Raw genomic sequence first — 26,200 nt, 5'->3', positions numbered from 1 at the left:
GGACACGCTGGAGAGATTATATCTCTCGGCTGGCCTGGGAACGCCTTGGTATTCCCCCGGATAAGCTGGAGGAGGTGGCTGGGGAGAGGGAGGTCTGGGCCTCTTTGCTTAGGCTGCTGCCCCCGCGACCCGGCCCCGGACAAAGCGGATGAAAATGGATGGATGGATGGAAAAGTAATTCATTACACTACTCATCACTACTTGGATTACTTTCACATTTCTCCATACAGTGACCTGAAATGGACTGTCTCATAATCACCATTTATCAATGTAAACCTGAGGCTACAGTCCCACACACCAACTCAAATCTCTATCTCAGTGAGTCCACACATGTGGTCTTTCTCTTAGTTCAAATGAACACAAAGCTGAAAACACAAATCAAAGATGAAAACCAGCAGAAGGAGACTTTAAAGCAATTGCCACCATGATCCTACTTCAAAAATATGAACAGGTGGAAACAGAGGCTTCACTGCGTTTGTTACCAGTTAAAGTTCAGGGTCTGGCTGCTGGGCTGGGGTCAGCACTGATGCCTAACAGGTCGAGCACAGAGATGAGTCTACAGTCAGTAGATAGAAGAACATCTATAAACTTAACTTTTCTGTGCTGTGATGATTTCTGAGTACTGACTAAAGCTTTAAAAATCAAAAATCATTCCTTTCCAGGTATTTGACGTCTGCTTTTAACCTCTTAAGCCTCAACACCCCCAAATATGGGGGCAAAAGGCAGAAGATCAGTTAGACGTTGGGGCTTAAGAGGTTAAAGAATTTTCAGGAAGTTCAGAATTTGCTCTATAATTAGCCAAGACAGCTGGATCAAGTAAGGTCTTTTTAACTAATGGTTTAATTACCTCCACCTTAAAAGCCTGTTGTATTAATTGCATTAATTAGTGGTGAAGTGTCTTTGAGCAGTCTTGTAAGAATGGGGTCTAAAAGGCACATCGGTGGTTTAGAGGAAGAATTTATTGACGTTAACTCAGAAAAACTGATAGGAGAGAAAGGGTCTTAGTAGATATCAGCAGCTTTTAAAGACCTACACTTTTGTATGTAATGATGAATTTTATTCATGAAGAAATTCAGAGGCTTTGCTAGTTCAAGGCAAAGGAATGCTTTGCTCAACAGAGCTCTGACTTTTTTCCAACCTGGCTACATTGCAGAAAAGGAACCTGGAGTTGTGCCTGTTTCCTTTGATCAGGGACAAATTAAGATGTCCTTGCTTCATGGTCCGGGTCAAACAAAGCTCTGCTAAATGAATTAAACACCATTTCCTCGTATGTACTTAAGGTTCAAATTCAAATTTTATTTGTCACACACACAACCATACACAGTATGACATGAGGTGAAATGCTTGTAGCTCTGCAATGCAATGCCCGACCATTAAATGACAGTAGTTTTACAGTATTTACAATTTAAAGGTTATTACAAAATTTACAGATTTTAAAATGTGCAAATAGCAGAAAGAGATTATAAATTATAGGAAGTGTGCATGAAGAAAAACCAGAGTGCTTGTGGTGATGTGATGTGTGTGAGAGTCCAGTCTTACAGGGAGTGCAGAATTATTAGGCAAATGAGTATTTTGTCCACATCATCCTCTTCATGCATGTTGTCTTACTCCAAGCTGTATAGGCTCGAAAGCCTACTACCAATTAAGCATATAGGGCTTTGGAGTTGACGTCACGCCGCAATGCATTGTGGGAGCGCAGCTCCATTTTCGGGGTCTACGAATCAAAACAAACACACTGTGTTGGAACGACGACGACAAGAAAGATGCTTAAAAGCAGCTCAAAAGCAAACGGACGGTATAGAGACCGATTGCGTCCAGAGGCGAAGCAGCGGTACTTGAAAAAAAATAGAGTGCATCGCAAATCTGGACCCATATGAAATACGGCAGTGGAGTAAAGACCCAGACGACTTACCGCCACTGTCCTACCCCGATATCTTCACGTATCTTGTTTGTGGAGTAAGCGCTTACACAGCGAACCAGTTTCGTAATTACAAGTCACTGGAGGCGCACATCCAATTTACAAATGGCTGGGTGCAAGATTTGGCTATTTTCAAGCCGCCAAACTCTGAGTACGTCGTCATTCATACCAAGGTAAGTCAGCTGGAGTGCATCGAGTGAAATAGCCATTTTCCACCCCCCACCATAATTAATGTTACACATTTATCATTGAACTGCTAAAACATCATTATCATATTATATGCCCATAATTGTAAAGTACATGCAAATTAACACATTGATAATCGGGTAAATTATTAACGCCAATTTGTGTCCTTCCTGTCTCATTTCATTTATTGTCTTTACATCAACCAATCAAGTCACTCCATTCTATGTTTGATCGTAATTTCTATAACTTCCGAGACCACCAACGATGATATTATTCAGCTATAAAGTGTGATGTGAACATATTTAGAACTTACCGGAATGAAAATGTCTTGAGCACACCAACTGATATCTGGAGACGTAACAGAACTTGATATCAGCTCGTCTCATGGCTTCTATCCAGGCTAGACGCCTTCGTTTGGTAACATCCGATACATGAGCTCCTTCATGTTGCTTCCAGGTTGGGAAAGCATAAAAAGACAATCGAAACTTATTCCCGTGCCGGTCGTAAGATCGAACATTGCAGCCGACCGCACAGCAAGTACGAACCATGGCTATGCTTTCGCTCCTTACTTAGACCCCCAAAATGGCGGATCGGGCCAAAATCCTTTCCACGCCCACCCCAGTGACATCACGCTCCAAAGCCCTATTAGGTGATGTGCATCTCTGTAATGAGAAGGGGTGTGGTCTAATGACATCAACACCCCATATCAGGTGTGCATAATTATTAGGCAACGTCCTTTCCTTTGGCAAAAGGGGTCAAAAGAAGGACTTGACAGGCTCAGAAAAGTCAAAAATAGTGAGATATCTTGCAGAGGGATGCAGCAGTCTCAAAATTGCAAAGCTTCTGAAGCGTGATCATCGAACAATCAAGCGTTTCATTCAAAATAGCCAACAGGGTCGCAAGAAGCGTGTGGAAAAACCAAGGCGCAAAATAACTGCCCATGAACTGAGAAAAGTCAAGCGTGCAGCTGCCAAGATGCCACTTGCCACCAGTTTGGCCATATTTCAGAGCTGCAACATCACTGGAGTGCCCAAAAGCACAAGGTGTGCAATACTCAGAGACATGGCCAAGGTAAGAAAGGGTGAAAGACGACCACCACTGAACAAGACACACAAGCTGAAACGTCAAGACTGGGCCAAGAAATATCTCAAGACTAATTTTTCTAAGGTTTTATGGACTGATGAAATGAGAGTGAGTCTTGATGGGCCAGATGGATGGGCCCGTGGCTGGATTGGTAAAGGGCAGAGAGCTCCAGTCTGACTCAGACGCCAGCAAGGTGGAGGTGGAGTACTGGTTTGGGCTGGTATCATCAAAGATGAGCTTGTGGGGCCTTTTCGGGTTGAGGATGGAGTCAAGCTCAACTCCCAGTCCTACTGCCAGTTTCTGGAAGACACCTTCTTCAAGCAGTGGTACAGGAAGAAGTCTGCATCCTTCAAGAAAAACATGATTTTCATGCAGGACAATGCTCCATCACACGCGTCCAAGTACTCCACAGCGTGGCTGGCAGGAAAGGGTATAAAAGAAGAAAAACTAATGACATGGCCTCCTTGTTCACCTGATCTGAACCCCATTGAGAACCTGTGGTCCATCATCAAATGTGAGATTTACAAGGAGGGAAAACGGTACACCTCTCTGAACAGTGTCTGGGAGGCTGTGGTTGCTGCTGCACGCAATGTTGATGGTGAACAGATCAAAACACTGACAGAATCCATGGATGGCAGGCTTTTGAGTGTTCTTGCAAAGAAAGGTGGCTATATTGGTCGCTGATTTGTTTTTGTTTTGTTTTTGAATGTCAGAAATGTATATTTGTGAATGTGGAGATGTTATATTGGTTTCACTGGTAAAAATAAATAATTGAAATGGGTATATATTTGTTTTTTGTTAAGTTGCCTAATAATTATGCACAGTAATAGTCACCTGCACACACAGATATCCCCCTAAAATAGCTAAAACTAAAAACAAACTAAAAACTACTTCCAAAAACATTCAGCTTTGATATTAATGAGTTTTTTGGGTTCATTGAGAACATGGTTGTTGTTCAATAATAAAATGATTCCTCAAAAATACAACTTGCCTAATAATTCTGCACTCCCTGTATAGTGATGTGATGTGTGTGGGAGAGTCCAGTCCTACACCTGGTTCAGGGCCCGAATAGCCTGGGGGAAGAAGCTCCTCCTCATTCTCTCTGTTTTGGCCTTAAGGGAGCGGAAGCGCTTCCCAGACCTCAACAGTGAGAAGAGTCCATTGTTGGGATGGGAGAGGTTTTCCTAGCCTTGGCCTTGCACCACTTGGTGTGGATGGACAGCAGGTCACGGAGCTCTGATTGAATGATGCGTTCGGCTGAGCTCACCACTCTTTGCAGATCTCGTCTGTCCTGCTTGGTGCTGTTCCCAAACCAGGTGCAGATTTTTCCCGTCAGGATGCTGTTGATGGTGCAGGAGTAAAAGTTCTTGAGCACCTTCAGTGTCAGATGGAAGTCTCTAAGTCTTCTGAGGAAGAAGAGACGCTGACGGGCTTTCTTAACCAGGGTGTTGATGTGACAGGACCATGACAGGTCCTGAGTGATGTGGACACCCAGGTATCGGAAACTGTCCACTCTCTCCACTGGTGTGCCACTGATGATGAGGGGCTTGTAATTCCTCGCCTGCTTTGTAGTGAAGTCCACGATCAGCTCCTTAGTCTTGCTGACGTTTAGGAGGAGGTTATTCTCCTGGCACCAGGTCTCCAGGTTCCTAATCTCCTCCAGGTAGGCCGTCTCGATGTTCATGATTGTGGATTATACCAGAGTGTCAAGCGTCTGTGATTTGTTGCCTTCTTTTTCATGAAGTAACAGTATTAACAATATATACATATCACTAGTTTGTGAGTTTGTCAGTATGACATCTGGTTTTGCTAAAGGAGCATGAAAAGACAGGCAGCAGGAATGCATTTCTTACTCGGAAATTACTTGGAAATTCTGACACCACTTCACATTTAAAGAAGAAAGGCATGGGCAAAATCTGACCATGCAATGCAAACTCTGTTTGTAGTGAAGTCCACGATCAGTCCACGATCAGTAACCAAGCTGATCTCAGCATCAAAAGACTCCAACCTAAAGAAACATCTGGAAGTAAGTTCTTTTAAAAAAACGAATGTTAGCCTACTGCAACTACCTTGTTTTAGTTGTGGTAGCTACCCGAAGTTATGTGCCACTTCAGTGTCTTCGATGAACTATTGCTGTGTGATTTATTACTATTACTGAAGGTTGCATCACAACCTGCTAGGTGCAAATAATCATATACAGTTCTGAAAGCAGACAGAATGAAATAACATATTACCGATACAGAAATAGTTTCCTATGTGAGACCACTGCAAAAAGTGCAGCCTTACCTAATGTCCAGCCTACTGTTACTCATTTTATATTAAGATTTAAAAATGTAGTTGGTATTGCTTTAAGAACTGCACGTGATTATTTGCAGCTAGCAGGTTGTTAATGCTATCCATCGAGTCTAACAGTCTGCAGTCTATGAAATAACCTCAGCTAATGCCAGCTAACAATGTTAGCTCGGTGGTGAGTAACCTTCAGTAATAGTAATAAATCACACAGCAACAGTACATTCACGCAGTTGTAAAAAGCATGATAATATATTAAGTAATCCAAAATATTCAGAATACATTACTCACATTGAGTAACTTAACAGAATACGCCATCAAATACATTTTGGGGCATGTATTCTGTAATCTGCAGTGGAATACATTTTAAAAGTAACCTTCCCAACCTTGGTCACTGAGAGCTACTGCATTGTGTTGAGGACTAGTAACGTGCAGGTAGTCTGGAAAAGCGAGTTCACTCAGATAGTCGGGCGCATTAATGGAGACTTTGGTCTTTTTGGACAATTTATGTTAAAGCATATAGAACTGAATACAACAACCACATTTCTTAATGACATGTGAACAATAAAACCAAAGCAACACCAACTCATTACTCATTAGCTTCACTTGAAAAGGTGCATGCTACGTAAGGATCATGCAATTCAAGTGGCATTAACTTCAAATTCTCAGAAATTTAGGAGCACAAAGCACATAACAAAAGCAATAAATACATTTGTTGTCAGCAAAATAAGAAGATATAATGCGATGCACAAAACTGCATCGAAAAAGTGAATGTAGAGGTTGGAGTTTCTAAATGTTTTAGGCCATAGAGATCCATTAATGTCATGTACTCCCAGCTTCAGTAATATGATTCGTAAGCCTGGAGAGTAAATATTTAAAAACCGCTATGTTCTGCATGTGGTCCCGCTGTATTTCCCTGCTGTTTCTTCTGTCAATCCACCATCCATACGAGTCTCCACATTTGTTCAACATGTTTTTCCCTGAAGCCCAGCATGATTTGTTTGTCCCGGTCACACAGCGTTTGTCACAGTCTGTTGTAAAATATAGTGATGTTTAGAGGCAGAATGTTGAAAGGCTCATCACACACATTGTGATTTTTTTTTTGTTTTTCCCTTTTTGTGAATCATGTCAAGGAAAATAAAACATTAAGTCAGCCCTTTGGATGAGAAAGCAGGAATCCTGCCAATCCGGGACGCCTTGCTGGTTTATTTGAGATGTTTTGTCTTTCCAGTCTTTGGTTGTGATCCGTCTCCTACTGTATGCTTGTTAAGACTGATCAATAATCTGTGTGGTTGTGTTGTGTGGCTGTATGTGTTTTTGTGTGTGTGTGCACAAGTGGGGCCCTTCAGAAAATAGAAAATTGAAAGCTCTGTTGTAATCTCGAGCCCTATCAGCTCTCAATCCTTGTCCTCATATCGGAAGCCCAACACACACACACACACACACACACACACACACACACACACACACACACATGCTCGGCTGTGCCTACACACAGAAGAGCAGCTCAAAGTGCCCAACTTGGCTCATGTCTCCCACCCACTGTTCCCTAAATCCCTCTACTGTCATCTCACGCAAACGCGCACACACACAGAGAGTTCAGAAAAAGACAGATTAGTGATGGTGTTTGATTTCGTTATCGGCATCCCCTCTGTTGCAGAACGACAGGTTAAAGGTGTTGAATTCAGAAAGCTCGGATTCACGAGCCAGCGTGCTCCCGCAACCACACGCACTTGATCTTTGGCGTCTCTTGCGACCGCCCCAACAGCAGAGCGGCAAGGCATTAGAAACGAATGAGTGGGGAGAGTAATTGCAGTGCTGTCAACACTTGCTGGCAAGCGGTCGAGCTGATTGCCATACAAGCAATTTACTTGCTTGATTGACTGACATTAAAATGGCTGCCGGGCTGTGATTGAATTCAGGCCCGTCTCAGGCCAGATAATGTCCGGATGCAACGAGCATAACGATGCAGGCGTGATCGATCCATCTAATTGTATTTCTTTATTGCAAATGAGTTTTCATAATATTTACAAATCTGATATCGCCGTCCACAGGGACCCGATCACACGCTTATTACCGGCGTGCTTCTTTGGGAACAAATTCTGAGGGCTTCTGCACTGCTTCATGACTGTTCTTTGTTTATGATTTATTTAATTGCAGTCAGTTTAACTGTGGCACCAGTGGGGTTTTGATTCCCTTTGATCTGCGCCATTAAAATCAGCGCCATGCATTATGTAGAGCCTGTTTGGTGTGTAAACGATGTTTAAGAAAGCTAATAATTACTCTGTCTGTCTCATATTTCATCATTTATTCATAGGGGATTTGAGAATTCCAACACTGGGGCCTTTTGCTTTCTTTTGATTTATTAACCACCTAGATGTGCCTAATTAGTGAACTTTCTGGAGTTGCTGCACAACGGAAACACGATTTGGACTTCTTCGCTCCTGTTCTCCCAGTTTTGTTGCTCACGCACAGCTGGAAGAAGCTCATTTGCAGTAATATTAGACAATGTCGAGTGCCCAGATGACAAGCTGCTGATGTGTCTAGATGTGGGACATAAACAGCAATTCTGAATGTATAATGCTTTTCCAATTAGTTCCAATTATTGCATACCGCCACACATTTGTCTGAACTTGCAGGTTTTGATTGGACGATAGCAGTGTGACTCTCAGGCGGAGTGGCCGAGATCATAGACTGCATATAACAAAGCTAAGCATGCCACTTTTGCAGGTGCTTGCAGAACTGTGATGTCATGTTCACCACACTGGATTGTTGATTCTGGACTGAGCGGAGTTTATTCCTAACATCCAGGCATCCATGAAAACAGAATTTATTAAATGTAACAGAGTTAGAAACATTATATATAGCATGTTCTGACTGAGAGATTTCTGAAAAAATTCAAGCGTACAGCTCTGCTATCACTTCCAACATAAATAAAGACAGAAAACTAAACAGCAGTGACTTTTGTAGTGTTACTGAAGTTTGGCTGGCTGGTATATAATGATGTGCTACGTGATCGCTAACGACACAGCTATGTTAGCATAATATAAACACAGTGAAGCTGGAAAATGAATGCTAACTTTTTTCCACTCGATCAAAGTTAACGTGAGGGTTCCCGATGGTTAGGGACAAATGCAATCGCATGGCAGGATGCTGTAAATGGACCAAACTCCAGTCAGGAGAACAACTGAGATAATAATAATAATAATAATAATAATAATAATGGATACTTTATTGATCCCCATGGGGAAATTACTTGTTTTTCTCTGCATTTGACCCATTCACTCAGTGAAGCAGTGGGCAGCCACTAAGCAGGCGCCCGGGGAGCAGTGTGTAGGGACGGTACCTTGCTCAGGGGTACCTCAGGGTAGCCATTAAGTGGATTCGAACCCCCGACCTTCCGATCATGGGGCGACCACTTTACCTACTGAGCTATCCCTGCCCCTAATCCATCCACAATAGGAGGTTAGCCATTAATATACTGCAACAACATGGGAATAGAGCAGCTACGAGAGAATTTAGTTTTAATGAATCAATGGTATGGAAGTGGAGGAAGCAAGAAGAATGAGTTGGTAAAGTTTGACTTATCTAACTGTTTTGTTTCACTTAATGCGCCTTATAATCCGGTGCAACGTATGGTCCGAAAAATACTGTAAGTAATAAATTGTTCTGTTTCCTGCTGTGTTCAAGGAAGGCACAGGGGAATTCCCCCCCCCCCCCCAATCTCTATATCATATAGACCAGCGCTCCCCTACCTCCGGGCCTCGGACCGGTACCGGTCCGTGAGTCCTTTGGTACCGGGTTGCGAGAGTTGAGGCTCAGGTGTGAAATGTATAGTTTTCAGGGTTTTTATCGGTTTTCAGCGTTATTCTGTTATCGTTTTTATCGTTAACTCTGTTTTCCTGGGTCTTTTCACGTGTGTTATGAATAAATCTTCTTTTTTTCGGTACCGGTACTAGTTTTATTTTGTTGTATTTATCCGCAACCCCTTAAAGGCCGGTCCGTGACAATATTGTCGGGCATAAACCGGTCCGTGGCGCAAAAAAGGTTGGAGACCGCTGATATAGACAATTGAAAATCCCATATAATGCAAATGACAACATAATTATTTAATATGGAACCATAATATGATAACTAGAGTATATCAATATATACACATTTTATTAAGGTCAAATCTAATGTCAGTACAATAGCTTACTTTACTTTACTTTGAAACACTCAGCAGTACTGATTACTAGCAAACCTTAACATACAGTGGGGCAAAAAAGTATTTAGTCAGCCACCGATTGTGCAAGTTCCCCCACCTAAAATGATGACAGAGGTCAGTAATTTGCACCAGAGGTACACTTCAACTGTGAGAGACAGAATGTGAAAAAAAAATCCATGAATCCACATGGTAGGATTTGTAAAGAATTTATTGGTAAATCAGGGTGGAAAATAAGTATTTGGTCAATAACAAAAATACAACTCAATACTTTGTAACGTAACCTTTGTTGGCAATAACAGAGGTCAAACGTTTACTATAGGTCTTTACCAGGTTTGCACACACAGTAGCTGGTATTTTGGCCCATTCCTCCATGCAGATCTTCTCGAGAGCAGTGATGTTTTGGGGCTGTCGCCGAGCAACACGGACTTTCAACTCCCGCCACAGATTTTCTATGGGGTTGAGGTCTGGAGTTTGGCTAGGCCACTCCAGGACTTTCAAATGCTTCTTACGGAGCCACTCCTTTGTTGCCCGGGCGGTGTGTTTTGGATCATTGTCATGTTGGAAGACCCAGCCTAGTTTCATCTTCAAAGTTCTCACTGATGGAAGGAGGTTTTGGCTCAAAATCTCACGATACATGGCTCCATTCATTCTGTCCTTAACACGGATCAGTCGTCCTGTCCCCTTGGCAGAAAAACAGCCCCATAGCATGATGTTTCCACCCCCATGCTTCACAGTAGGTATGGTGTTCTTGGGATGCAACTCAGTATTCTTCGTCCTCCAAACACGACGAGTTGAGTTTATACCAAAAAGTTCTACTTTGGTTTCATCTGACCACATGACATTCTCCCAATCCTCTGCTGTATCATCCATGTGCTCTCTGGCAAACTTCAGACGGGCCTGGACATGCACTGGCTTCAGCAGCGGAACACATCTGGCACTGCGGGATTTGATTCCCTGCCGTTGTAGTGTGTTACTGATGGTGACCTTTGTTACTTTGGTCCCAGCTCTCTGCAGGTCATTCACCAGGTCCCCCCGTGTGGTTCTGGGATCTTTGCTCACCGTTCTCATGATCATTTTGACCCCACGGGATGAGATCTTGCGTGGAGCCCCAGATCGTGGGAGATTATCAGTGGTCTTGTATGTCTTCCATTTTCTGATGATTGCTCCCACAGTTGATTTTTTCACACCAAGCTGCTTGCCTATTGTAGATTCACTCTTCCCAGTCTGGTGCAGGTCTACAATACTTTTCCTGGTGTCCTTCGAAAGCTCTTTGGTCTTGGCCATGGCGGAGTTTGGAGTCTGACTGTTTGAGGCTGTGGACAGGTGTCTTTTATACAGATGATGAGTTCAAACAGGTGCCATTCATACAGGTAACGAGTGGGGGACAGAAAAGCGTCTTACAGAAGACGTTACAGGTCTGTGAGAGCCAGAGATTTTCCATGTTTGAGGTGACCAAATACTTATTTTCCACCCTAATTTACGAATAAATTCTTTACAAATCCTACCATGTGGATTCATGGATTTTTTTTTCACATTCTGTCTCTCACAGTTGAAGTGTACCTCTGGTGCAAATTACTGACCTCTGTCATCATTTTAAGTGGGGGAACTTGCACAATCGGTGGCTGACTAAATACTTTTTTGCCCCACAGTATGCCATTTTTTCTTTATTTTTGATGAAAAATTTACATATTTTATTTTTTTGTTGTATTATATGTGCACCATATAGAAGCAAGTTTAAATACTTTTCTGGTGTAGACAGTCTTTAATCAGTGCTCTCCAGCCTGCACTTCTTTTTGTAGTTGTGGAAAGGAGCCTCACTCACAGTGCTCGCTACACCTCTTTTGAAAATGCTAGGATTTTGAAATCAAATCTGAGCTGAGAGAAGCAAAAAGTATTTAGCCAGGAAAGAGAGCAAATTCAAAAACCTTGTTCGGCGAAGCGTATGCGTGTGATGAATCCTGGGTAAAATGGTGTATGTACCTTTTGCTGTAGGTGTTGATTTGTCTTAGAGTATGCAAAGTAAGCCCTGGAATAAAACAATATTGTCATTATCACACGTGAGATTAAAGCAGATGCACACCGCTGCCTCTAGCCTGCTAAATAATGAGGAGATTAAGAATAACATGAGAGATGCAACAAAATAGCACGGCTCAGTTTTCAAAATGTTTGAATTGATTTCCTTGCTTAACTATTTAATAACTTGATATAACAATTTGCAAAACTTTAACCACTGGCCTCATTCATGGGCTTTATTTTAAATAGTCGTTTATATTTTTGTCAGGGCTGAAGTCAGAATGTGAGGTGGAACCAAAAGCAGACTCAAAATGATGTAAATGGTAAATGGCCTGTATTTGTATAGTGTTTTACTAGTCCCTAAGGACCCCAAAGCGCTTTACACATTCAATCATCCACCCATTCACACACACATTCACACACTGGTGATGGCAAGCTACATTGTAGCCACAGCCACCCTGGGGCGCACTGACAGAGGCGAGGCTGCCAGACACTGGCGCCACCGGGCCCTCTGACCACCACCAGTAGGCAACAGGTGAAGTGTCTTGCCCAAGGACACAACGACCGAGACTGTCCAAGCCGGGGCTCGAACCGGCAACCTTCCAATTACAAGGCGAACTCCCAACTCTTGAGCCACGATCGCCCCGACATTGTGAACGAGAACTTTATTTACAGTGACAACAAGGTTTACAATTGTTAAAGCAAGGAATAAGACATGAGCGTGGACTATGAAATGTCAGACTAGGTGAGTTTGATGCTGTGAACATGATCTATGAGATAACTGTGACAGGCAAAGCTCAGGGGAACAGTGGTACAAGAGCCGGTGGTGGAGAGACACTGAAACAAAGGGAGAGGTGAGTCAGACTTGGCTGGGGGAAATGACAAGGTAGATCCTCAGTAGTAGTATGAAACAGCCTTACTTGTGCGCAGGTGGAGTTATGCAGGAGGGGGAAGAAGCGTGGAAACGAGACCTGGGTGAGTCCAGTGGAGAAATGATCCGAGATTTCAGTCAGAGAAGGCAGGGAAGTAGGCAGGTGAGACTGGAAAGAACAGACTGAGAGGTTACCGGCTCCAGAGAAGCGAGAGGAGACCAGCGTCCAGGTGAGTGAGATTATTGCGATGATGAATGAATTTCCAAGGAACCACTTAGAAGACAAGAGAGCAGAGGTAAGTACAAGAACCACGAGTAACGTGAGGGACATGAAGCCGCACACTAACGTAGGTTAGCAGATGATCTGGCGAAGGCTGGTTGTGAATGCTGGTCTGAAATACAGCCGGCTTGATTAGTCTCAGGTGGTAATCCTGAGGAGGAGTCATCAAGGAGGAGAGCAGGCACTGTGGAAAATTACTGTGACTCACCCAGACCATGATATCCTTCCTGTTTTCTCGTCAGAGATCTGTGAAGAAGCCCACATTTTGAGTATTGCTAGTATTGTTTGCAAATACATGTTAGAGATATCACCATAAAATGTCTTTAATGTCGTTAATAAATTTCACAGATACTCACCGGTGAATATCAGCTGACAGAAATTATAATTGTATCAACAAGTATTTAAGAAGCGACTGGGTTATTTAGGTTCCTCACAGAAGCGTAACCTCAGAAATCTCGGTGTTATTTTTGATGAAGCCTTTTCTTTGAAGCGAAACTTAAAGTTGATAATAAGAAACTGCTTTTTTCATTTGAGGAACATCTCAAAACTGTCTGTTTACCTATCTAAACAAGAAAGGCCTAGCTCGTCTCCAGGTTGTTCAAAACTCTGCAGTGAGACTACTGTTTTAAAGTCGCTACACTGGCTACCAGTCAGATTTAGGTTCGTTTATAAAATTCTAGTTTTAACCTTCAGAGCGCTACAGGGACAGGCCCCTCCCTATATTGCTGATTTGATTCGTGTACATACCCCTTCTCGTAACCTGAAGTCATCGAATCAAAACCTTTTAGTGGTCCCCCACACTCGCTTCAGAACTCGAGGGGACCGATCTTTCCAAGCTGTCGCACCCAGACTGTGGGTCTTGACTCGGTGGAGAGCTTTAAAAAGCAGCTGAAGACATTTTTATTTCAAAAAACTTTTGATTAGACCAGGGTTTTTATGATGTATTTATTACTGTACTATGTTTTGTTACCTTTCTTGTGAACCACTTTGTGGCATATGTCTGTGAAAAGTACACCTCTCTGGGGACATCTTAGGCCCTCCAAGGTATGGAGGCCTATCTCCCCCTACCACCACTTCCCCTGCCAGTGGCGGACTCCCTCAGACAGGAGCCTGGGGCTTGCTCGGGCCACTTCGGAGGTGGGGTGCCCCCGGCCTCTCGGCCTGGGGCTCGGTCACTCAGGCACGGCTGGCTGCCGGCGGAGCTCACGGGCGAGTCACTGCAACTCCCCCTGGCTTCTGCTCCGCGGCTGCTGAATGAGCCCTCATCTGGGACTCTCCTCAGCTCTTTCTGGGACAGTGACGCGGCTGCCCCTCTGTTGGTCTTCCTTGGTCTCTTGTATTCTGGGGGCCTCTGGATGTCTGGAGTTTTGATCTCCTCCATACCTGCTTCATGCCCTGGAGGACGGGGCTATGGCCCCCCCACACCCTCTAGCAGATCATTACATGAAGGAACCTTTTAAAAAACAAAAAACAAACGCGTCCATGCTCACAGGTGTACACATGGGTGATCACACCCACAAACTACACCCTTTTTGGCTCCTACCTCAAAGCACACTGTGTTCTGTTGATCTTATGTGCTGCACAATAATGTTTAATATTTAGTATTTACTGTCATAAACCCATATATCATTGTGATGTTGTTTATTCTATTACTCTTGTTCTCTTCTGCTTGTTTTCTTTTTTCTTTTTCAGCAGGTGATCCAGGTGATTGATATATGCTTTTTTTTCTTTTTTTTCTTCTTTTTTTTCTTTTTCTGCTCATTCTGTTGGTTTTTGGTTTTTGCCCTTCTCCCCCGTCCCTCTTCTCAGCTGTTTCTCTTTCCCTCTTTCTTTCTCCCCTTCTTTCCCCCAGTCAAGTCTGTCCCATATTCAGTAAGTGAAAATAAAATAAACAATAAAAGGTGAATCAAATGGACCATTATGGCAAGGCTGGGATGGTCAATTTGGTAAAGTAAATCCGTTGGGCATCTTTCTTTGCCTTTAGACAACAATTCTGATGGCAAAAGAGCCAAACGGGACAGGCACAAAAAAAAAAAAAGAAAAAAAAAGAAAAGTACTATATAAATAAACTTTTACTTACTTAAGAAGTGGGTGTGATGAGTTTGGGGTCTCTTGGTTTGTAACCACAGAGTTGTTGAATGACAGTAGACCTCTCTTATTTTACCAACTTAGTATAAACACTTATATCGCTTTTCCACGAGTACTTACTTGGCTCGACTCGACTCGGTTCAGTTTTGGTTGTCTTCCATTACAACTGAGTGCCAGCTAATGTACGTGAGGTCGGAATACACAAGCACAAGACAACAATGGAGGACATTGAGAAGATGTTGTGTCTGCTGCTTAGTGTATGGCTTTATGGCTTTATGTCAGATTTGGGGACCATAGTGTTGCTTTTTGTGTGGTAATTTTCTTCTTTGCCTGGTTTTAAAAATGAAAAAAAAGTACCTGCTTCTAGGTACGACCATCGAATGGAAAATCCTAGAAAATGATCCGAGCCGAGTAGGTACTAATGGAGAAGCGCTGTTATGTGTATCCTCTTGTAAAAACAATGTTTGTGATAAGAAAAAAAAAAGCTACGATTGGTTTGCCCACGAAACGGCACGAATAAATATAACAAAAAAAAAAAATCATCTGGATTCTTCAATGATAATGGATTGGATTTATATAGCGCTTTTCAAGGCACCCAAAGCGCTTTACAATGCCACTATTCAATCACTCTCACATTCACACACTGGTGGAGGCAGCTACAGTTGTAGCCACAGCTGCCCTGGGGCAGACTGACAGAAGCGAGGCTGCCATATCGCGCCATCGGCCCCTCTGGCCAACACCAGTAGGTGGGAGGGTAAAGTGTCTTGCCCAAGGACACAACGACCAAGACAGAGAGCCCGGGGATCAAACCGGCGACCTTCTGGTTACAGATGCGCTTCCCAAACCCCTGAGCCACGGTCGCCCCAGCACGTTAATGTAGAGGGATCCTGAAGGCTAAGCGGAGCACAATATAGTCTTATAATGATGGCCTACAGATGCACCTGTCAAATTAATGGTATGGGGTCCTACAAAGCTCATCAGCCTTGCATAAAGACCAGTGTTGCAGATTGAGCGCTGCAGATTGGTCACAATTTACTCTTCGTCAGGATGTGTGAAAAGGCTGATGTGCATAACAGTAATCTTGCCCCCTTGATATTTTTTCTGGGTCTTTACTTAAAAATGTTTTTGAGTCTACTGGTCCTAGTGTTCTTAAAATTATTAATGCATCTCTACTCTCTGGTCAGGTCCCCGTTTACTGTAAAAGTGCTGTCATTCACCCACTTTTAAAAAAGCCTAAACTTGATCCTTCTTTGCTTTCCAGTTACAGACCCATCTCAAAATTGCCTTTTATTGCCAAGATTTTAGAAAAGGTTGTGGCCAAGCAACTCATGGATTTTCTAGATGAACACAACGTTCTTGATAAATTTCAATCTGGCTTTCGTAAGACTCACTCTACCGAAACTGCACTTCTTAGAGTGTCTAATGATATTTTGATGAATTGTGATGCTGGAGAGTGCACTGTTTTGATGTTGCTGGATCTGACCTCTGCTTTTGACACTGTTGATCATCTTATTTTGTTAGATAGATTAAACCACTGGGTGGGTGTATCGGGTACCGCATTGGAATGGTTTAAATCCTACTTGTCAAATCGATCTTTCTTTGTGGCTACCTCTAAGTTCAGATCCTCCGTCAGCTCTCTTGCCTATGGGGTGCCTCAGGGCTCTGTCTTGGGACCATTATTGTTTTTGTTGTATTTACTCCCTCTTCTGCAACTTCTTAGCTCTTTCTCTGATATTTCATATCATTGTTATGCAGATGATATTCAGCTATATATCTCTTTTAGGCCACTTGAGGTTTCTAAGCTCCAAATCTTGCAGTCCTGCTTAGATTCCGTTAGAGATTTGCTGGCTGGTAATTACCTTCAGCTAAATGCTGATAAAACGAAAGTCATTGTCTTTGCTCCTGAGAAATTTGTTCCCTTCGTGGTTAAAAATCTAGGCCTTCTTGCCTCCTATATTAAATCATCCATTAGGAACCTTGGTGTTACATTTGATCCAGCTCTGACGCTGGACACACATGTTAAATCTTTGGTTTGCTCTTGTTTTTACCATTTAAGGAATATCGCTAAGCTGAGTCCCATTGTGTCACGTTCCGAATTGGAAATGATTATTCATGCTTTTGTTTCATCTCGCTTAGATTATTGTAATTCCTTGTTTACTTGCTTAAGTAATGCCTCCCTGGAACGACTGCAGGGTGTTCAGAATGCTGCTGCTAGGCTTCTGACAAAGCATCACAAATACTCCCATGCCACTCCCCTGCTGATTCAACTGCACTGGCTCCCTGTCAAGTTCAGGGTGCAATTTAAGATCATAATCATGACTTATAGGGCCCTGCACGGTGTAGCTCCAACTTACTTAAGTGATCTTCTTCTTTCCTATCACCCCAGCAGGTCCCTAAGGTCTTGTGACCAGGCTGTCCCACATACAAGGTTAAAAACAAAAGGTGACAGAGCGTTTGTATCGGTGGCTCCCAGACTCTGGAACCCACTCCCTTTGAGTTTGAGATCTGTGGACTCAGTCATGTCTTTTAAAAAGCAGTTAAAAACCTGTTTGTTTAAACTCGCTTTTGGTTGATTTTGTTTTGTTTTAGATTTTAATGTCTGTTTTCTGCCTCTGTAAAGCACTTTGTGATTTTATCTTGAAAGGTGCTATATAAATAAAATTTTATTATTATTTATTATTAATCAGGGGGTAACTGACACTCTTAAAAATACCACAGAGTGCCAGAGTGTCACCCAAAAGTAAGAGATATTACACAGGAAGCTAACAAAAATTCAGGAATAATTCTTTGGAAATGTCATGGAGAAGTTGACAGACAGGACTTATATTCTTTACATTTACAACATCATTTGTCAGCAGATGTTGTGACATTGTTCCAGTTATCAGATTTTCTATGTGTTGACAATTCAAAGGATTCAGCTGCGACTCAGGTCTTAAATCTAACACTGCATTCTAAACCTTGAGTACTGCTTCAGTGCTTATGGTTTCTGCAATTTCACTAGTTATTAAAGGCTGTGTGACTGTATAGACACAATACCTGCCTAGCAATACAATATTTACATTTTTTTAAAAATATTTCGGAAAATGCTGAGCATGCAGTAAAAGGATCTCATTACAAAAACGGTCACCAAACCAACAACGACACTAAAACCTGCAGTAAATATTACCACAAGACGGAGTCAGTCTGATATCTGATATTGAATGGGGTCAATAATATGGGAGTTGAATGTGATAAATCATCGAAAATCACATGTCTATTGCTGTGTACATAGACAGAAATTCACATTTACCTATTACGTTTGTGCTCGGCAACTTTCCTGCTCTATAGGAATGCAACCAGAATACATCCAGCTAGCAGCAAGTTGAGTCGTGTTCATTTGAGTTGTGCTCATCGACAGACTCGTGATGGGAACATGCTGGCAATCAGTTTTACTTTATAAATCAGCGGAATTATTTTTCAAACCTTGCAAGCATGAGATGAGCCCTCTTGTTTGTAGTATTCCCAGAGTATTTGAATTTGTTTGGTTTGCAAGCTGAACCTGTAAACCATACAGGTGCTAAGTGCTAACTAGATTCAGAGTCCCAGAGTGATTATTCTTGTTACTTTGTAACTGTGCTGCATGCATAGATTTTCATTGTGATGTAAATTCCTGCCTGTGAAGTTAAAATAAAAAAAAAACAGGCAGGCAGACAGACACCCACATGGCAGATCTGTGGATGTGGAAAGTAAAATCAAGGCTTAAGGAAATACACTCAGAGATTTTTCTTCCCAAAACACTGACTTGGTATGCATTCAGTACACCAACAATGTCCAAGCACATTTTCCTTAATGTGTAGTTAAAAAACCAAAACAAACAAACAAAAAACCTTTGATTTTATACATTTTACTTGCACTTTACTCTAAATTATTGCTTCTTGTTCAATTTTTTTTGAGTGCACGAGAATTTCTGTCTCCAAAACTATAGCACAAGCTCCTGAGTATACTCTGCTGTACCAAACACTGTGTACTTTTTAGATCAACATGACACGTCTCTCATTTTAAACATTAACCGTATCCACATGGATGACTTATGAAGAAAAGAAATCACCTTCCAAATTATCATGACATTTTAACATTTTCAAAATAGCTTTTGACGTCAGGCCTTTTGTGCCTATTGCAAGTATGTGGCGCTGTTTTTGGCTGCTGAGGTTATAACTTATATAATATATATAAAATAAAACTTAATAGCAGAATGAGACCTCCCACATTTCTGACACGAGTAGGAGATGCTACCCCAGATAAAAGGTGCTGTTTCCGCTTTTCCTGTTTGAAAAATTGAAAGTTATGTACAAGAGTTTTCTGACTGGAGTACAGAGTGAGCAAATACATCTCAAAGTATGTTTGTCTGTGACAGTTGAGTTTGAAATGACACAGCTCCCGCTTTCTTTTTACTCTCCTGCAAAAGAGCCAAAGATATTTTCATAATTTGAGCACTGCTGCAGCGCCTCATGCACCGTCCCCTTATAGCAAACGATAATAAACTGAGACTTGACCTTGTCCTCTCTGCAAGCTTCTTCTCTGTAATAAGAGATGCTCTGCTACGCAAATGCCAGTAATTACACACAAACATGCCCGCGTGTGCGTGCACGCTGTCAAACTCGCTGCTTTAATTATTCACCAATAAAAAAAAGAAAAACTGAAATAGGAAGGATAAGGTATCTATTTTTACTACAAAGACTGCTGATCTTTCCGAGCCATTTTCCCACAATGCATCGAAATCTGTCAGCAGCCGCAATCATTAGGGCTGCTATGGAGAGGCTTTTTTTTTTTTTTTAAAGCGACGGCTGTTAGTAGATGTAAACACCCTGCACACAGAGGGATCCATCCAAAGACAATGTCAGACTGTGTTGACAGAGCTTTTGTTCGCATCTTTGTCCCAGTAACGCGGTGGAAAGAGAGCTTCGGCGTGGGTGCCAGTTCATGTTGCAGGCGCTGTAACTGTAACTTGTAGGCCTTTGTTTTCTGACAGCTTGCGTAGATGAAGAGGATCACTCTCTGATTATATTGACAACCCTGAGGCATCATTAAAACGCCGTCTTTGTGTTGTAAATAAACACCTGGGAGAGATGAGACACCGAGAAAGGGAGACATGGAGACAGGAAGAAGCAGATGAAGACAGCTGACAGCCTTGCAGGGATGGAAAAATATATCAGTGGGGGATTTTTTTCCCTTTTTTTTTGTGGGGGGGCATCCAATTTGTTTTTTGCTATTTACAGTAAGGAATAAACAAATTATTAAAAATGAATCTCCTGGATGGAGCAGTAAAAAAACCAAACAAAAAGCATTCAGATCAGAAACTATGCTCCGTGTCGCTGTGGTGTGCACAGCCATCCAAACTCATCTCTGTGATTACATGATTAATCAACCCAACCAAGAGCGGTCAGAGTGATCGCATCCCTCCACCGCCATGTTTCACACCGATAATGAACCATTCATTTCAGCTAATTTGTTGTGGGACTCTTGTAATCTTCCCCTTGAGTTAAGATGGAAAATGAGCCACCGTAATCTTCTTATTGTCTTCACTCTGCTTGTTTCTGTGTGTATAAATGAAAGTCAGTGTATTTCCCTGTCCTGTGAGAAGTGAGGTTAAAGTCCAGGGCATTAAGGTGAGAACAGACCTTTCTCATTGCGAGGGTAATAAAATAATCCTGTTTTCCTCAGAGCTACTGGTGTGTATCAGTTGCACAGGAGGTGTCTTTTGGCGACTGTGTGTGATGCACCATGTAATTACCTTAGAGGGAACTCTCATTACCTACTTGGCATTCTTCAGCACAACTGCTGCCGGTCTGAAGGACTATATTTTAACCCAAACCACAATCGTTTCTTAACCCCCGAGGTGTAGTGCTGTGGTGAAAAAGTACCGGAGCATACTAATTATGCTCAGGCCTGTGCCATGGCTACTGCGAAAGCCTGAAAAGTTGAACAGGCTGGAAAAAAGGTTGTGACTTTAATTAAGACTGGTAAGAATTTGCAGATTTTCAGAATGTTACTGAAGTCGTTATTCAAACAGCACTTTGGTAATTGTTCACTCGGCACTCAGGGTGTGGGTGACATATTAGAAAGCAAGGTATAAAACTAAGAGGCCTAAATTTCTCTACCACACCGAGTAGCTCAATCCAGCAATAAATGGAGATGCTAGAGATGGTAGATGAGCATCAGGTGTAACGTTGGAAACCGGGGAAGCCACGCCTACTTGTGGGATGGGTAAGCAGAGTCAATACTCGTGCACATATGCACATGCATGTGATGAGAAGAGTACAGGAGTTCAGAAAGAAGGCAGGTCAGAATCTGAGGGAACACGAGGGAACATGACATCGTGTTACAAAAGCCATGTAACCACACTGGAAAGCTTACATACCATAGTCATCTATAACTTAGTACATGATGAAATGTTAGGCAGATTGTGAACATGATTTATTTACTGCGTGAATAAATTACAAAGTCAACAGTCTCTTCAGCGTCATCTTCATCTCGGCCTGTCTGATCACCTTCATCAGCCACTACATGCTCCTAACACCTCTCTGCTCTCCCGGGTGTCCGCTTCCTTTCTCTCTTTCATTCCTTCCCTGTGGCATTCTTCTTCTTCTCTCTTTGCTTTAGTTTTTATCTGACAGAGTAGCAAGTGCAGTGTCACCAGATGGCGCGGCTTTGAGATATTTGGCACTGTTGCCTCAAAATAAGAAGGCCGTGGGTTCACATCCACTGCCTGGCCTGTGCCTGTGTGGGTTCCCTGTGGGTACTCCGATCTTCTCGCATAGTTCAAAGACATACATGTCATAGATGTGAAGCACCACTGTCACCCTGAATTGGATATGTGGAACACAGTGGATGGAATAACATGTAAATTTTTAATGTCATGATTATAGATAACCTTTTTTACCCCTCAGTTGTGAAGGGCTGATGGGCATGGACACCCAACTTTGTAAACACAATGACTCGAGAATGTGGCAACATAGGATTTTCAAAATTGTACTACAGGGTGGGCCATTTATATGGATACACCGGAATAAAATGGGAATGGTTGGTGATATTAAAGTCCTGTTTGTGGCACATTAGTATATGTGAGTGGGCAAACTCCTCAAGATGGGTGGTGACCATGGTGGCCATTTAGAAGTCGGCCATCTTGGATACAACTTTTGTTTTTTCAATAGGAAGAGGGCCATGTGACACATCAAACTTATTGGTAATGTCACAAGAAAAACAATGGTGTGCTTGGTTTCAACGTAACTTTATTATTTCATGAGTTATTTACAAGTTTCTCTTTGTTCACAGCCATTGACATGTCGAAGAGGTTAACACGTGAGGAGCGGTGTCAGCAACGCCGTTCGTATTTAAATGTGGCTTTGATAAAATGTGCCAAATCCTCAAACTATGGAAGGAATGGTTAATTTTAACAAACGTACTTGGTTTGGTGAATACACCACATATTCAGCAGTTAAAGGGTTAACTATTCTGATGAACACATGCATTGCTCTTAGCCAATGAGCTCCTGCAAAATGGCGTATTGTCCCGTCCGCCATCTCCGTCTGAGAGAGTACAGGGCTGTATCCCAATTTAGGGTCTGCAGCCTTAAAGTACGCAGCCTCAACGATCCTCAAGGGCCGCGTACTCAAAGACCGCTAAGGCCGGAAGTGCGAGGCTTGTGTAATGGGACGGTCTAGCCTCCGTTGCACTGATACTGTTGTTTGTCAATAAAGTTATAAAAAAAAAGCCTCTGTTGCGCTGCCCAGGTTGCCTAGCATCATGATACTAACCACTGGAAACGTGTCATACAGCTGTGTTTGACAGAAATGAAGGAGAAAATCTTTTGTTCATTTGTTTGTTTGTTTCTACATGAGCTTTGATCATTCTCTGTAAGATTAAGCTCAGCTATTGAACGGCGTATATTTTAAAGTAAAGGTCAGGGGTTTTTTTCCGATGCATTCGATGATATTAATGGCGAGCCAATCCCGTTGACAGATATGTTGAGTTCTTCCCTTGCTGCACAGCAGAGTGTGGTTGACCAGCTGCGACGGAAATCCCTTCCACCCCCATTTCGAACTTGCTGTTCCCCTGGACGTTTTACTTTAACATTTTAAGGACTTTTACAGACTCATCACATTTCCACACATAGGAAGTAGACTTGGTGTGGGCAAGCTGGACCTGTTCCTCCAAATTAAGGTTTTGTTGCAGCTAACAAGGGCTATGCAATGTCAAATTAATTTTTCCATCTGGAATTTTGCAGTTGAAGCTGTGTTTTATTTTGAACTGAAACCTGATTTGTATATTTTGTAGGGCGCACCCAGGTAAGATATTACGTTACTGTCTGCGTCTCATTCATTTTATTTCTTCTGTACGTAGCCAAACCTTCTGGTCTAAATCATTTGAGCGCTTTTACATCAAGTTTTGGTAAATTAAATCTTGAGATAAGGTTTCTTTAGTAACTAGAGTGTTACAGTATCAATATGCACCCTTGGCCGTGACTAATACCACTTAACTGTTGGTGGTGAGGGTTTACTCGGACATGTTGTATCATGACTGGAGTTTTCACATACCATAATAAGGATGTATGCTTACTTTTATCTAAGCAAATCATAGGGTTGCATATTTACACTTCATGAAGGCGTTTTTCACATGCATAACTACAGTGATGGCAGTGCTACCAAACGTGGGTGACCTACCTCTTAATGCTGCCCTTTACTGCCTTTTGTATAGACGCACATGGAGGTTATGTAACGTTCCAAATAGTGCATAAACTCTCCCCATGATTTTTGGAGTGTCTGTAGGCGGTGGTATTTTTTTGTGGCCAGGCAGCCTGACAGGTTGTTCAGGCAGTGATTTGCAGTTGGTGGTGTTTAATTCGAGAGCAGTAAAATAGTTTTCCCTGCAGTGCACAGACTGACACAAGCTAAGATTTACATCACCAGGAACTCGAGACATGGACAAAGAATTAATGTAGTTCCAGATTGCTTATAATTTTTTTGCCCATCAAATTTTCATCTCTCGACACTGTAACAAAGCCACAACTGGATCTTCTTTGAAACTCTTCCTGCAGATGAAGGAACAACAACACAAAGAAAATGATTTCTTCTCAATTGTTTTTTCACCCAAAACATAAATAGATGTTACATTCTTGGAGTAAGCAGACCCTTGCGTTCATAGTTTAGCACTGCGGCACTTGGCAGAAGTAATACCTCCAGGCATTTTGCATAATTCATCATTTTCTGACACTGGTTTGCTGAACCTTTAAGCTAAAAGACGTTTGAGGGTGTTGTAGACATTACTCTAGAATCACTGGCTTTTGTTTGTGTTGTTTATTAGCAAAACATCATTCAGGTGTTTTGTTGATAACATCATAGACTTTTTCCCTGGCATACCCTTACCTTCATGCAGGTCAGATTTCTATGCAATCTCTTCCTTGATATATGAACTTTGACCTTAACAGGTGCATGTTATTACCTGTTCATCACGATGATTATTATATTTTTGTCAGGTTTTGTAGATCGGACTCACGCGCAGACCACTAGTGTCTTCAAAAGGTGCATTTATTTACAGTGTTCCTCTACAGTGGAATTCATATATACATATAGTGATGTCAAGGGGAAAAGGGGCCGGGGTTCCAGGGTCCAGGAGTGAAAGAGGCAGGAGTCCAGGAAGGGAAGGTTTTCATTCAGCCCTCGCACATCTCCTCTCCTTTCCTTTATCTCTCTTGCTTCCGTTCAGTCGCCATGCACAGGGAAAGAACAGGTCCAGAGGCGATCTATACACAGGCAGAAAAAAACCATTCGTTTCCTGGTTCAGACAGGCTCACAAACTGACTTTACAAAATACAGGACGACTGACGCTGATGGCTCAACGATCCAGCGACGAGTAGAGCAGACTCGCCCTCTTAAGAAGGGTGTGCTGATCACCTCCAGGTGTGTAGGCCAGGGGCAGGAGCCCATACTGAGCTCCGCCCCGGCAGGAGAAAGAGAGAATGGAAGAGGGCGAGAGAGAAAGGGAAACAAAAACAAAGCACCTGACAGCTGTCAGCTGTTGAGGAGCGGAGACCATGACAATTTTGAGGTTCATGGAGACTTCTGGGGTTTTGGGTCTGGGTCAAAGAAATATAGAAAATTCAACATCAATCCTTTCTGTTGTAGAAAATCATTCATTTTGGCTTCAAGTTGATGCTGTATCACACACACAAAAAAAGCAAACAAACCTCAAAGCACATTGTGATAACAGTAATGCCGTCAGTCCTCTAGGGGCATGTTTAAGCCTATTTTAGCAGACCCTGATAGAAAATTCTGATCATGTGTATAATTGGGGTACTTTTAAATTTAAAACTGAGTCTGTAATTGTTGTTAATTAGCATTTCGTTGAAAGAACCACTTTGGCTTACTGTGGCCACTAGCATGGCCGTAGACACACAGCCTTGTTATAATCTGCAAGGTTAAAAACAAATCCTGATCTTTAACCTTCATTATGCATCATTAAGCTCTAATGAAACTGTCCACCCAGTTATTAATTTGGTATATATTTTGAAAGTACACACCTTCTATCTGGCTTAAGGTCAATCTGTTAAAAATGTCACCAGTGCAAGCGTGACAAAAGAAGAATAAGAAAAAAACCCCAAGTTGGATAAACTGAAAATATTAGAAACTACTGGCAGACATCAGCGATTAAGGACACAAGATGCAGGTTTATGTATTCATGCTCAAACATCACCAAATGCTAATTTTACCTCTGAGAATACAAACAAAATAAGTCGACTAATATCGTTTTCTTTATGTTAAATAACATGTCGATATACTGCTAGAGATGGTAGATGAGCATCAGGTGAATGTTTAACATCCACAAAGATTCTTCTCCTTTGTTCAATAAATATTAGTACCTTAGCTTTTCCAAAACTACTGTTTCACTAAAATCTGGGGACAGGGGGGAATTTTCTACCTTACAGCAGCAACTGATAATATAACCCACATAAGGCCCATTTTATTTACATTCATGGCGTTTTTACTTAGACGTAGTAGATAGACAGGAAATATGGGGAACGAGCCAGGGAATGGAATATAGTAAAGGTCATGGTAATCAAACTGGGGACTCACTGCTTGGAGGTATTGGTACCCATGTGGTATCCTATTCAGCTAATGGGTCACCCCAGACTTAACGCTTAACGTTTAATGTTTATTAAGACATGCACAGGATCGTTTTGGTCGTGTACACACAGATTCTTGTTATTTTATTGATTTTTGTCACGTAAAA

The sequence above is a fragment of the Diplotaxodon limnothrissa genome, linkage group LG22 (assembly GCF_057381915.1).
Source record: "Diplotaxodon limnothrissa isolate DT_005_m linkage group LG22, D_limnothrissa_male_GT1.1, whole genome shotgun sequence".
Classification (NCBI taxonomy): Eukaryota; Metazoa; Chordata; class Actinopteri; order Cichliformes; family Cichlidae; genus Diplotaxodon; species Diplotaxodon limnothrissa.
The sequence above is the reverse complement of the archived record's forward strand: the minus strand, read 5'-3'. Positions refer to the sequence as shown.